We start from the raw sequence: 13,196 nt of genomic DNA on the forward strand, positions 1-13,196 counted from the left end.
CCATGCTTATACAATTTTTAGGTCTTTTGGTAGTCTGTTGGGTCATATTATTGACGACGATAACCAGTGGTCAAGGACCACGACACCTCCAATCCCATGACAAGGGCCATGTTATATTCTAACAACACCTTTCTTGGATGGATGCAGGTATTGGCTCTTGACCTTGGAATATGGTCTAGCTCAGTCACCAAAAGTGACATACTTCTCTCTTGAAACTGGATCTATTATGTACTCTCTATTTTAATAAAATATCAGTTTCTGTTTCCAAGAATCTACGTCTACATATTATGAGTGAATTGGTTTAGGGTCTTGACCAGGTTGTTGATCTCTTGGTCTACACTCATATTTTTGTAGGGATGATGGCGTCGCATCCCCATATTTTTATGTGAATCTTCTTCTCAATAGTCATTGATAGATGTGCCCCTTTGCAAGGAGTTCCTCTCAAGCACATATTTAATCACCTAATTTTGTGTATGAATGCCTTTGATCTAGATAATCAATATAGGTATGTGAGATGTCCACTCCTATTGAGCTATGGGTGAGAAGGAATATGAGGCCTACATGAGTGATACATGTGAAGGATAAAGTGGAGTGGGATGACATATGGTGTTGTGGGCAAGAGGAGTGACATGACCCTAGTGATGTTTGGAGAAATAAAGGGGGGAGGATGGTGGCATGTAGGGAGATGGCATGGGGAGAGATGCCAAACGGAGGATTGTGGGAGAAGTAGGTACAAAATGAGTATGGACATGCTCATGGAGTAGGATGTGCATGTGATAGTGGGTAAAGAAGGGAGATGAGATCTGGACATGATGGGAAACGTTTGAGGAAATGGATTGTGGAAGTGCAGAACATAGGGGCGGACCTCAAGAAAAGAGATGATGGTGAAGTTGAATATGAGATGGTTTTGATAGGAGGGGGAGTTCGTGGCATGGATGGTGAAGTGGTAGAAATATTGAGGGAGTAGATGGAAAGGATAGTGGTATGATAGAGATAGAGTAAATGCAGCAAATGCTCGCGTGTTAAGTACAACTGCTCAAATGGTTGCCACCAGGGCCCCTTGTCATTCAAGAGTGCGAGAACACATTGTTGGCAATAGGGGTGTGGTTTTGGGTGGGGGTGGGATGCTCTCTATCTTGCATTGATTTCTGTTAAGGGATGATGTAGAGCACCCATCTCTATATCCGCCGCTGGTCTTTAGTGCTCCTACTCTTCATGTAATTGGATCCATGAATCATACATGTAGTCTTTGCCATGCTTAACTATGGAAACAAGAAACATGATAAAATATGCATCGAGTCATGGGAAAGCACTATTGCAAAGTTGGTCGTGTGTCATTGTTGCCAATTAGAAGAACTGCCCAAGATTTTGAAAGTTCTTCAGCACGAAAATGATGCTAGAGTGGCCATGTTCCTACAACTACTTGACACCAATCCGGGACATTAGCAACACTACTACCTTCACTTCCTACCACCACCACAAATGCATCACACTGTTATAGGCCCTAATGCCCATACCACGGTAGCCCACTATGGGGAGGGATGAAGTCATTAGTTAAGAGAAAGGATGAATTGTTTTGTTCCTTTTCGAAAGGAGTCTAGATGGTGGAGATAGACATTAACGATCCCTCCATGGTGAACTGTGAGGGTGATGATGGATGGGTAGGGGCTTGGGTTTTTCGGAGAAGGAAGGAATGAGTATGGTGACGTTGAGAATGGGGAGGGGAGGTCCTAGCAACAAGGGAGGGTGGCTAAGAGGGTGCAGAGGGTGTGGGAGATGGAAAGGGGAGGGGGTTGACAGGTCATTCTACTTGAAGCTCATGTTTTGCATTGCTGAGCTAGGCTTCTTTATTCTCTCTGGAAAAAGAATTTCAAAATGAAGATGATTCCAAAGTATTGGATGGAATGTATTGATCGTGCATGTAGAATGGACATGGATGATCGTGGAGTGCTGCCAATGACTTGAAAAATCTATTGGGTACCCTATCTTCATGACATTTAAGCCTTTCTGAGAGCTATGTTGGCTTATTATAGGGGGGCGGTGGGTGAGCTGATTGTGTCTACTAGGAGTAAGACCTTTGACAACATCTACTAATGATTGGAGGAATTAAGGAGTAAGTGCACAACTTCTTTGATAAACACGGTGTTCATGAAGCTTTCTGATTGGTGGTTCTCGATGTAATTTGAATTCCCCTTGTGATAGCATCATTGTCGACTTATCTGTAAAAGAATAGATGTCGGATCCTCACATTAGCTTCAATTCACAAAGAAACACCATAGCCATGAACTACAGGTTATCCCAATCCATCCTTCCACTTTTTGGATGTTCTATAAATTCATGACAACTTGCTTATTATATGAGTTCATGGAATCAACAAGGAGAATCACGTGAAGAGCATCTATTCCCTAACCATCAAATAAGCCAGCAAGAGGATCACTAAGTAGGTGTTGCTTCTTTGTTGATTGGGGTCCAAGATAAGGCCTTTGTGATGAATTGTCATTTGAATTGTTACTTGACAATCGTTTGAATAATTACCTGGCAATCCAAGGGTTCACAAGTAAAAAAGTGATCTATTGAGAGAGATCCTTGTCCAAAGCTACTTGAGAAGGCTTTAGAAGCTACTTGAGAAGGCCTTTGTGATGAATTGTCATTTGAATTGTTACCTGGCAATCCAAGGGTTCACAAGTAAAAAAGTGATCTATTGAGAGAGATCCTTGTCCAAAGCTACTTGAGAAGGCTTAGTCTCCAACAAAACAAATGCTTTAGAAGAACCATTTGCTAAAGTCCTAAGGTTACATTCCAAGAACGGTCAAGTGGGAGTGATTCTGGATGAGCTTTCTTACACATAGATACTTCTGCAATTAGAGTGTGATTTTATGTTTGTAGGTGATCAAATTGCTTACTTTGGTGGATTCCATTTTGGTAGATTAGAGTGTCCTTCAAATCTTATGAGTAAGGACGCTCTAGAGTTCTACCCATCTTGCATACTGAAATCAATTTGCCCACATCTCTACAAAAGGACTTCCATCTACAAAACGTTGTAGGCCTTTGCAAATAATTCATTCAATTATCTCTAGCTTGGTGGACCTTTCGATTGGTACCAACGTTACTCATAAGTCTAGCCTTTGGTTCAAAAGTTTATTTTGAAAATGTTGCATGAGCCCACGATGGGTGGTGGTAATGCAGGTAAGTAATCAGAACTTGGTCTCTATAGCTGCTCCATTGCATGGAGTTATAGTCCATACAAAGTACTTTCAAAGTACCAGAATTTGCCATTGGTCTCGTTCTACAAAAATCTTCGGCAAATATACATTTGTCTATGCAAGTACATGTACATGCAAAGACATCTGATTAAATTTGTATATAGGTATGGGGCATGCGTGTTTTGTTTCACATATATCAATTGTCTTTACTTAATGTGTTCTCATTGCCATGCAGGTGTATAGTCAAATATGAGCATTCTCTATAGAAGGAGCACATGAGCAACCCATCAAGGGTACCCATTTCCGCATCTAAGCTAAGCAAAGCATGACAAAAAGTTGAGCAGAAAACAAAGTTGAAAGCAGAGCTGAAAACAAAAGTTGACGAGAGAGAGGCACGCTCTCTCATATTATAAATAGCCAGAGAGCAACTGTGCCACCTCTCCCTATACGTCACATATGGATTTTCTTTTTTTCTTGTTTTACAACTTTCTTCTTTTCTCACTTTCTTAATTTCTAAAATTTTATTATTTTGGGCACTTTAAAAAGGGTAAGAGCTTTCTATTCATGAATTAAATATGTAGAGGTCCATTTTTACAACATATTTAGACATAAATCCTATAAACTTATGAATTTACCTAACCAACCCTCTTAGTTTTATGCAAGTTCTTGACGGTGAGCAAGCGCTAGCAAATGGGAAAAACAATTGTGGCACATCCAAAATTGATGAATGATAACATGTGATTGTAGTCCATTACATTATATCTTAAAGGTCGCTACAATGATTACTTTGATGCTATCGAAAAGAGAGCTCATAAGCTCATGCGAGCAATCCCTTGGGCTTCAGTTTTCAAAAAGTGCTAATCTTTGTCCATCACAAATAATAAAGGCACTAACCTTGATATTTACAAAGAGGATCAGACCCGATGGACATGATGTCACATCTCCTCTCTAAGATTTTCGTACCTCCTTTAAAAAAATGCTCAAATTAGATTATATTCTAAATTGGCGATCATGTGCAAAACAAAACTATAGGACATAAATGAATATAGCAAGATCCAAGCCTATCAACTAATTCAACCAAATGAGTTTGTCATTACGTGTCCATAACGGAGAAAGGAAACAAGAGGCACACGTGCCTGAAGCATTGCTCCCAAGTGGCTACTGTTGTTCTGCTTTCAAAGGGAGTCTAAAATAGAAAGTTTGTAGTAGCTAGAGCTCTGTCCTTAATGGGGGGGCACTACTAATAAAAGATCAGATTTAGAACAATGCTATTTGTTACAGTGTTCATAGAAAACCTGCAAACCATATACCATGGACCTATAACGTTATATTTTCATTCACCCGTAAAAAATATTATATCAATTTTGTAAAATCTGCAAAATTTTAGGCAATTTAGTTATATTTAAGCTAAAAAATTGGCAAATTCTGAGGGAAAAACTTCAAATTTTAAAAACCCAAGTTTTGTCATTTGTTGAGAAAAATGTTATTCTTGAAGAGTGATTTGATATGATTGAGAAGGAAAGCTGGAATCTATGGGAATTCAAAAAAACTCATCAAGGATGATAACTTGGTCATATCAATATTGATAGTGATCACCACCGCACAATAACAGTGACACACCTGAGTCAAAATGTAAACTAGTGTAGATTTCTCTGGAGCAGGGGAAAATTGCAGCCCTTGCGTTCACTAGTCCTCGATTTTCAGGATTCCAGTCCAGCATTTTGTCGTCGCGAGACCGGATGAACCGGTGAAAGCGTCCGGACAGAGCTTTCAATGGAGTTTCGAGGTTCGAGAAGATAGGCTCAAGAGTCTGCAGCCGGTGCAGCTAGGACTAGCAGCAGTTTGCTAGTACTCCCGGCTCGCTGTGTCCACTGCTCGTTCAGCACTCTCCCCAGCGGCAGCTCGGGAAGCTCCTCTTAGTTATAGACTAGTAGTAGGTTGACCATTTCACAGAAAAGGACACTTGTTGATAGGCCACTGAGAAGATTGCAGGGCAGACCCCCGAGTTACAATTTGAAAGCAGTAAAGGACTCCTCTGCGCATCTGTAAGCAGCTCTTTGCTGCAGGTGACAGAATGTCTGGGGGAGCATCTGCTTGGCTATTTGGGCTTATGTTTTGATGATTTACTCTCATACCCATCACATCCTTCTTTCGTTTTCGCGATACGAAAAGTCTCGCTGCAAATGGATGCTCCCAACAGTACTTTGAGAAGGGTTTTCAAGAGTAGCTGGTTCGTGATCGCCGCAGGATTTTGGGTCCAGTGTAGCACTGGCGCCGCTTACGATTTCGGTATATACTCACAAAGCATTAAAGAGAGCCTTGGATACGACCAGGGGGACTTAAATTCGATAAGTTTCTCAAAAGATGTGGGAGCGGATGTTGGGATTGTAGCAGGCTTACTGTACGAAGTATTGCCGCCATGGACACTTCTCGCAATTGCAGCTGCCCTGGGTTTTGCCGGAAATTTCATGACATGGCTTTCAATCACAGGCAAAATTGAAGTGCCGTCTTTGTGGCTAATGTATTTGTATGCATTTCTAGCTGCCAACTGTCAAACTTTCTCGAATACTGCAGTGGTAGTTACTTGCGTGAAAATTTTCCCAAGAAGCAGAGGAACTGTCGTTGGATTGATGAAGGTAGCGCATCCTTATTTGCCCAAACCACCCTCATTAAAGTGAAGAGAGGTTAATGCATATCTAGAAAGTGAAGAGAAGCTAATTGCATATCTGACATCTGCGTTTGCGTACATAAATAGTCGAAATAGAGGGATCACTTTGTGGTAGCTGGATGCTTGGAATCTTTTTGAGGAACCGTTAGACACTTCTGTAACTCGCTGGAGGTGTCCATCGATCTGCAGTTGCTGCTCTGGACTCCATTGCCTTCCCAACAAGCTCTGAGAGTATGAAATATAGATACCGTGTTTCCTGTGAGAAAGCTTTGCAAGTCTGATTTCTTGGCCGGCCCTATGTTGGGCAGTGAGAGGGCGTTATAAAACAGTATGGGTTACGACTGTACTGCTTGAACATAAGATAATCTGTGCTCCCCAGTCATTTGAAGAATATGTAACAGCATGCCAAGGACTCTCCGCAACCTCTGAGGGGAGCAAAGGCAAGCCAACTTGGTAATTTCCAAGTGCAGGTATGCTGTATCTCAAAAAATGATGGGGAAATTCTTAGTCACATATAAAATAAGTCTCGTGGGGAGAGAAACTCCAACGAAACATGTCACAAAAGATAATGAAATCCAAAAATCTAGCATAGTAGCAAGTAATGGACGGTTAATGGCATCCTAGAAATCACTGTCCATTTTGCTTCATAAAGTGTGCACGATCTCTACCTAAACTGTAACAAAACCTCGTGGCATATTGGCATGCGCGTGATGAGCATGCCAATGGCCCTTTAAGAGTGAGTCCCACAGTAAGATATCCTCGCATTTACACAAACATTAATGATCTTTAAACATAATATGCCAGAAGTGATATAACATATTGAACTCATTGCAGATAAAGTAATGGTAGATCATGTTGGGATCAATGTGAAGGATATATATTTGTAAAACTAAAGTAAACCCACTCTTACAAATTATTATTATTTTAAATAAAATGAGCAAAGAGCAAAAGAGAGAGAAAAAGAGCAAGGGAAGAAGGGAGTATGTATGAGGCATTCTACAAAACTCAGAGTAAAAAGAGAGAGATACAAATACAAATAGCTTAGTAAGCAAATGGAAATTTCTGAAACTGGGGGTCGGTCTTTTGACTGAACTTTTCCTTCAGCTGGCCACTAACAGCCCGATGAATTTGGGATTGAGATGGAATGAATGGAAAACAAGCAGCATACTCAACCTTGGCTGAATACGCCCTTTGAAGTTTGTAGTGTCAGCCATGGCAAACCAACCTTGCAATTGGGGCCTTGCACACCTCTGTAATCATCATGCCTTTATGTTAGGCAAGTCAGAGGTAGAAGACCATCTTCTAGTTTTTGTCCATCTCCAGTAATGGCACCAATGGCTGCTCACCCCAAGATATCCATGATTAATTTAGAAAACATAACTGACTGGATTGTCCTGATGCCTGCACTCCAGGATCTTGTATATGATCGTGGTAGATTATTGAAAGAAGTGAAAAGATTCCTTAGGAGACTTTCTGAAGGCATATCCACTCTTTTGCCACAAACAAGGGCAGGAGGTCCACTTAAAATCTCCTCTCACACAATGATGTAGCCTCAGATCCCTCAAGAACAAGTACAAATCTCTTTTGAATTTCAAGGACTGATTCAACAGTCACAGACTCACAATTACTTTTTCTTTCCTCTGTTTTTCTGTTTCTCCTCCCTTCTATTTTCTTTTGATAGCTTGTATGGAGACAGTATTGCAGAAATACAGCAGCTACAAGCTGAAAAACGACCTGTATAAGTTTTGCAGCAGCACAAGAGTGCAAGATGAAGTACAAGTGAAATGATGGTACATCACTCTTATGAAATGTGCACAATAGCACACAAACTTGCCTACAAGGCCATACCAGGGGCTAAAACCTATCATTTTCTTCTTCTTCTTCATCTTTTCTCACACCCCCTAACCTTTTACAAGAAGGAAAATCACCTAGAGCTTAGAAATGCTCTATCTTGGGCTACAATAGTTGCATCGAAGGTCCCGTTTGAAGCAGATTGAAAGGAAGTCACTCACTACAAAAATGCCTTGTCGCTTGTAGCAAAGCATAACAAGCAATAATGGCAGCACTGAAGTTGGTGGCAGGAAGTAGGCAAGCTTGGGTTTGAATCTCTCAACGAATCACCCACACATTGTATCAAGTGTGCTCTAATACCATAGGGGTGAGAGTGGAATTGATTAGGAGCAGCTAGGGAGAGAGTGAACTTAACACACAAGATAGACTAACTATACACTAATATTAGTATAACAAATGGTATTTATACATATCACCATGCATTCTGGCATGTTGGATGTGAGCCCTGCTTTAAAAGCCGCTAGATACAAGAATTTGCTTGCAGAGACAAGGGGCTCAAAAGGGGCCAATGTGGGACTTTTGGTGGGAAGTGGTGACGAAAGACCAGCTTTTTGCATGATTCGGTCAAAAGACAGGTATTTGCTCTTGGTACCTTCTTTATTGTCAAACTAAACGAGGAGAAAGGTCCCTTGTTCATCTAACTAGGAATTCTTTTCAAACGTTTAGTCCTTGGAGGTTTGGAACTTGTAGGATTGCATGTCCTCGTGCAGCACGTTGATTTCAAATCCAGTTGCCTGTCACGTTGGAGCAGAGTAGGCCTAAGGTCCCATTGGCATGAGTGGATAATCACTCCATCTTATGTTTGCATGAGGGTGGAGGGCGCCATCTCTGTCCCTGTCAATCTTTACCTCCGTGCCTCACTTTCACTCTTTGAAATTTTCCTGGCATGCACTTATCCAAAATAATTTTGGGTTTATCATTTATTCTTTGAGTAGTGACTCCTTGGGTTTGTCATCCATTTTTCAAGTCGTTCTTTGGCCCTCTTTTTTGTGTGTTATTGTTTCTCTTACTGACTTCACAGCCGTTGCTAATATTTCCACTCTTCTTCTACATTATTGCCTTCATCCTCAAACAATAAAGTACATGGCGTCCCCCCCCTCTGTCTCCAATGACTAGAAAACGTGTTGGAATAAAGTGGTCCCCTCACCCCTTGTGTGCCCCCTAGGAAGAGAACATGGTGGAGATGACATACTGCTTAGGATGGGCACAGGTAGGGGCATGGAATGGAGCTGCCTTGTTGGGCAGCAAGCAGGCTGCCACATGGGCAGCAGGCAGTTCCCTGTCTTATGTTTATTTTAGGGCATCCATGTGGTCTACCTAGGCCAGCATCTAGGGCCGGCATTGGCCCTGGTAAAGAGCACATTAAAGGCCTGCTGCAAGTCTTGGAATGGGCACATTGGCTGGGGATCAGCCCAGCAATAGGCACCCGGTATGGACCTATTTGCAGGCGCTAAGTGCAGCCACAGGTCAGCCTTCAGGTCGGCCATTCTGTGGGTTGCTGGAATCTGGTCGGTAGTCTGTATGACTGGTTGGAAATAGGAGGGTCGGTTGGCCTTTCTGGTTGGCTGAACCCTAGGGCCCACTCTGCCATTTTGGGGAGCATCTAGCCCTATAAAAGAAGCCCTCCATGGGGTTGTTTGGCAGTTCATTCTGCATCAAGAGCACTTCAATGTGCAGGGATCTCAGCCTTCCACAAACACACATTAGAGGCATATCTACACTCAGGTAGAACAGCTAGAGGTGGTGCTCAAGAGGGTGAGCAGGACTCACATCTGTAGCTACTGAAGCTAAGGAAGGCATGTGGCAGAAAGGAGGAGTCCACCTCAGTATGACAGCATATGGAGCCAGTTTTGGTTCTTACCTCAGCGAAACTGTGCTGAAGCTGTTTGGTACACACATTGGCAGGTTTTATACTTGGTTCTCTGTATCAGTACATAAACTTGTGGCTGTACGTGTGAGGATTCTCTCTTTGAATTGTCTTTTCATACATGCGTGCACATGGGACTGACGTGCTCTCAATCTCTCTCTTTCAGTGGAATGGGAGTTGGCTACAGCAGGCAACTGTCTTCTCTGACATGGTATCAAAGCCATTGATTTGGTAGATGGTATGTGCTTAGTTGCTCTAACATGGTATAGGAGCCATTGGTTGTTGGAATGGTCACCTCCCCATCTGTAAGCCCCCATATGAGGAGAGCATGGGGGGGGTGGATCTAGGGATGTATAGACTGCCACATGGGCAGAGAATGGGGCTGCCACATGGGCGGCACACAAGCTGTCATGTGGACAGCAGAAGAAATACATTAGAAGGAGACCTTGTGCAGGAGAGATGGCGGGGGCATGCAGCCCTGGATCTGACCTGGCAAGACAGAACTTCAGAACAGGTGTACGGCCTGCAACAGGGCCCTGTGAAGGGCGCGATGACATCAGCAGAGTAAGGCCCCACTGTACGGGGCTGTACGGAGGCTTATTGGATAGAGGACAGGGCTGCTGGTGGCCTGGCTGAAGGCGGGATCTGCAGTGGCCAAAGGCACCTGCATGGCAGGGTCTTTGGGCCTTGTATGGAGCCTACGGCAGGCCTGGAACAGGGTCAACAGGTGGGCAGAGTGCCTGGGCCATGGCAGGCTGCCACATGGCCAGGTGGGTCTAAAGAACAGCCCCCAACCAGGTCGGTTTGCAGACTTGGGGGGGGGGCAGTCTGGTTGGCCCAAACAGACCCTAAAAGTCGGCCCTACCAGGTCGGTTGGTTCAAGGGTCCTGTGCCCTATAAAAGGAGAGGTCCCTTGGCCTCATTTCACATCTTCTGGAGCAGAGCAGTCAGGAGCAGCAGGAGACCTACTCTTGGAGCCTATTCCCTGAGGACTAGGAGAGAAGGAAGAGCTGCAGACTGAGCTTGGAGGGCTGCCTACCTAGGCTGACACTCAGGGCAGCAAGGTTGAGAAGAACACTTTGGACAGAGAGTCTACATACGCTCGAGGTGGAGCATGCGGGCTCAGAGATCTAGAAGTGCTTGACATCTAGTAGGAGAACCTTTTGGTATTGTATCCTGTACTACTTTGTGGACGGACGGAAATATAAAGTGTTGCTTCTATATTTGTCTCTGAGCATTGTCTATTTGCTGGCTTGCACATTTATGCACATAAGTTTAAGAAGTTTGTGATTCCACACCCCACACCACAGTGTGTGAGCTCCTGGGCAATACTATCAGTCTTCCGCTGTGCGTACCCTCTGTTGGGTCATTTCTAACATGATATCAGAGCCCAAGTAGGAGGCTCACAGGTGTGGGAGCCTGAAGGCAGGGATCTTGCTGAAGGATGACCTTGATCCAGAAGCTCTTGGGAATCGATTTGCATGACTGGAGGATTGTGCCCTTGCGAGGAGGGTGACTCAGGTTCAGTCAGGTGCGTTCAGAGTTCTGGTCTATTGAAGATTGAGTTTGGTTGACTTTGCTGTGTGGTTAAGCAGCTGTAGAAAAGGGGGTAGGGGCAGATTTAGAGAAGGGGGATAGACTAGCATAAGGGAGAGATAGAGAGGGAAAGAGGGAGAGGAAAGGGTTAGGAGGGAGAGAATGAGGTAGGAAAGAGAGGGAGAGATTGAGAGGGAGTAGGGAAGAGAGGGAGAGTGAGCGAGCGCAGGCAGGAAGGGGGAAGGGGGAGTAGATAGGATTAGATGTCACATCAAAAAGTGCCCAAGTACATGAGAGGATGGTACTTATATAGGTACCCCCTTAGCTATTTAGACCCCTCTATCTAGCAAACACCCTCAAATACTAATTATCCTAACCCCCACTAACTTGACCCACTTTTGGCCTTCATTACAAACCATCCCCGCTCAATATAACTTTGTCCTCAAAATTGCAAGTGATGGTTGAACTCTAAAACTTCCTGCTGTAGAATAAACATGTTCCAACATGCGGGCCACCTGGGTCAAAAGGGAAAGTCCAATAGTTCCCTTCCATAGATGTCATGGCACCTCCCGGGTCTTGTAGGCGTTGATCCCACTTAGCGTGCCCATCATCAATAAGCTCCACAATCATATAGCCATTGCTCGTCTCCATGGAGTCTACTTTGCACACCTCTTTATGCCTTGCTGTCGCTTTCTGCCTACATTGGGAGCATTCATTGCTTTTCCATATATCCACTGCATCTCTGGCTCTGTTATCTTGCCCAAATGCAACAAACTGAAAATCATCTTCATCATAGATGCTATATTCAGGCTCAAACAGTTCCAAAAGTTCTTGTGCTTCCTCAACATTCCAGGGATCTTCAATCCTCACATGTAAGGCCTTCAACCCCGGACTGGACCGCTGTAATTTCCTTCTAACCATGACACCCATGAGGTCTTTGAAATCTGCACGTGTGTAGGGCTTCCAAGATGGAATCCTCATCTTCAACCAAGCCTGGACATGATGCATGCTATCATAGAGAATCTTGCCCTCATTATCCATTGGATAAAATCTGAGATCTCCTTCCAAAGGTGATAGCCATTTCTCCCTGCTTATTAGGATCCTGGGTTCCTCCTTTGAATCTATGGTCTGCCAAAATATCATTTTAGTTTGTACCACACACTTGTCCAACCAAGCTACTGCCATAATGCAAGAAAGACAAGTTATCCCCGACTTCAGATGGTACACCCACATAGGCATGGTGCGATTTTGACAAGGCATCATCAATGTCCCACTTCGCCTGCAAACTCATGTACATATTGGGCATGTGGCGTCCTTCCACATAAATCTGTCCAGGCTGCGTTCGAGGTTGTCCAGACTCTATGTAAAGCCTACTATCTGATTGAGATCGAGGCCAACTCCTCTCACAGGCATCGTGCTGAAATAGAGCTGAGAAATAAGTGCTGGAGGAATATGCTTCCCCAAAAGCATCCACATGAGGTTGGGATATGCCAAATGGCGGTAGTGAATACCAGTCTCTATCCCCTGCATGTAACTCAAGGATATCACCCCTTGGAAGAGTCACTGGTGGAAGTCTGGCAGAAATTTCCCATGGGCAAGATCATAGTGGACTGCTTACTAATAGGCTTTCCACAGATGGAAGGACCTGGCTGGTTGTGTAATAAGTACTCTGCCCTTTGCCCAAAATGCACCTTGTGTGGGGTTACAATGAAATTCCCATGCATTAGTGTGCCTTGGTGCTCTGCTGACAAGGATGCAGCATTATCGTGCCATATGAGATCACCACCCTCAGGAAGAGGCCCTTTGTTCTTCATGATCCGCAACTTCTGTTGTGGCAAGTTTGCCTCATCCCCAACTATAGACTTACCTTGGTCTCCTGCAATAGCACTTCCATGTGCTTTCCCATCAAGTTGCATATCTGCATTACCTTGCTGCTGTGCACTAATGTACTCCTGGGGACAGTAAGTATTTAGATCAATGTGGTTGTGCAAGGGCTGATTGTCATCAATATTATAATACCCATTTGCAAAACAGTCATAACAGCCATCTTCCTTTTGCTGTGCATTATCTT

The sequence above is a fragment of the Dipteris shenzhenensis genome, chromosome 30 (assembly GCF_047967505.1).
Source record: "Dipteris shenzhenensis isolate YYH24624 ecotype China chromosome 30, Dip_SZ_1.0, whole genome shotgun sequence".
NCBI lineage: Eukaryota > Viridiplantae > Streptophyta > Polypodiopsida > Gleicheniales > Dipteridaceae > Dipteris > Dipteris shenzhenensis.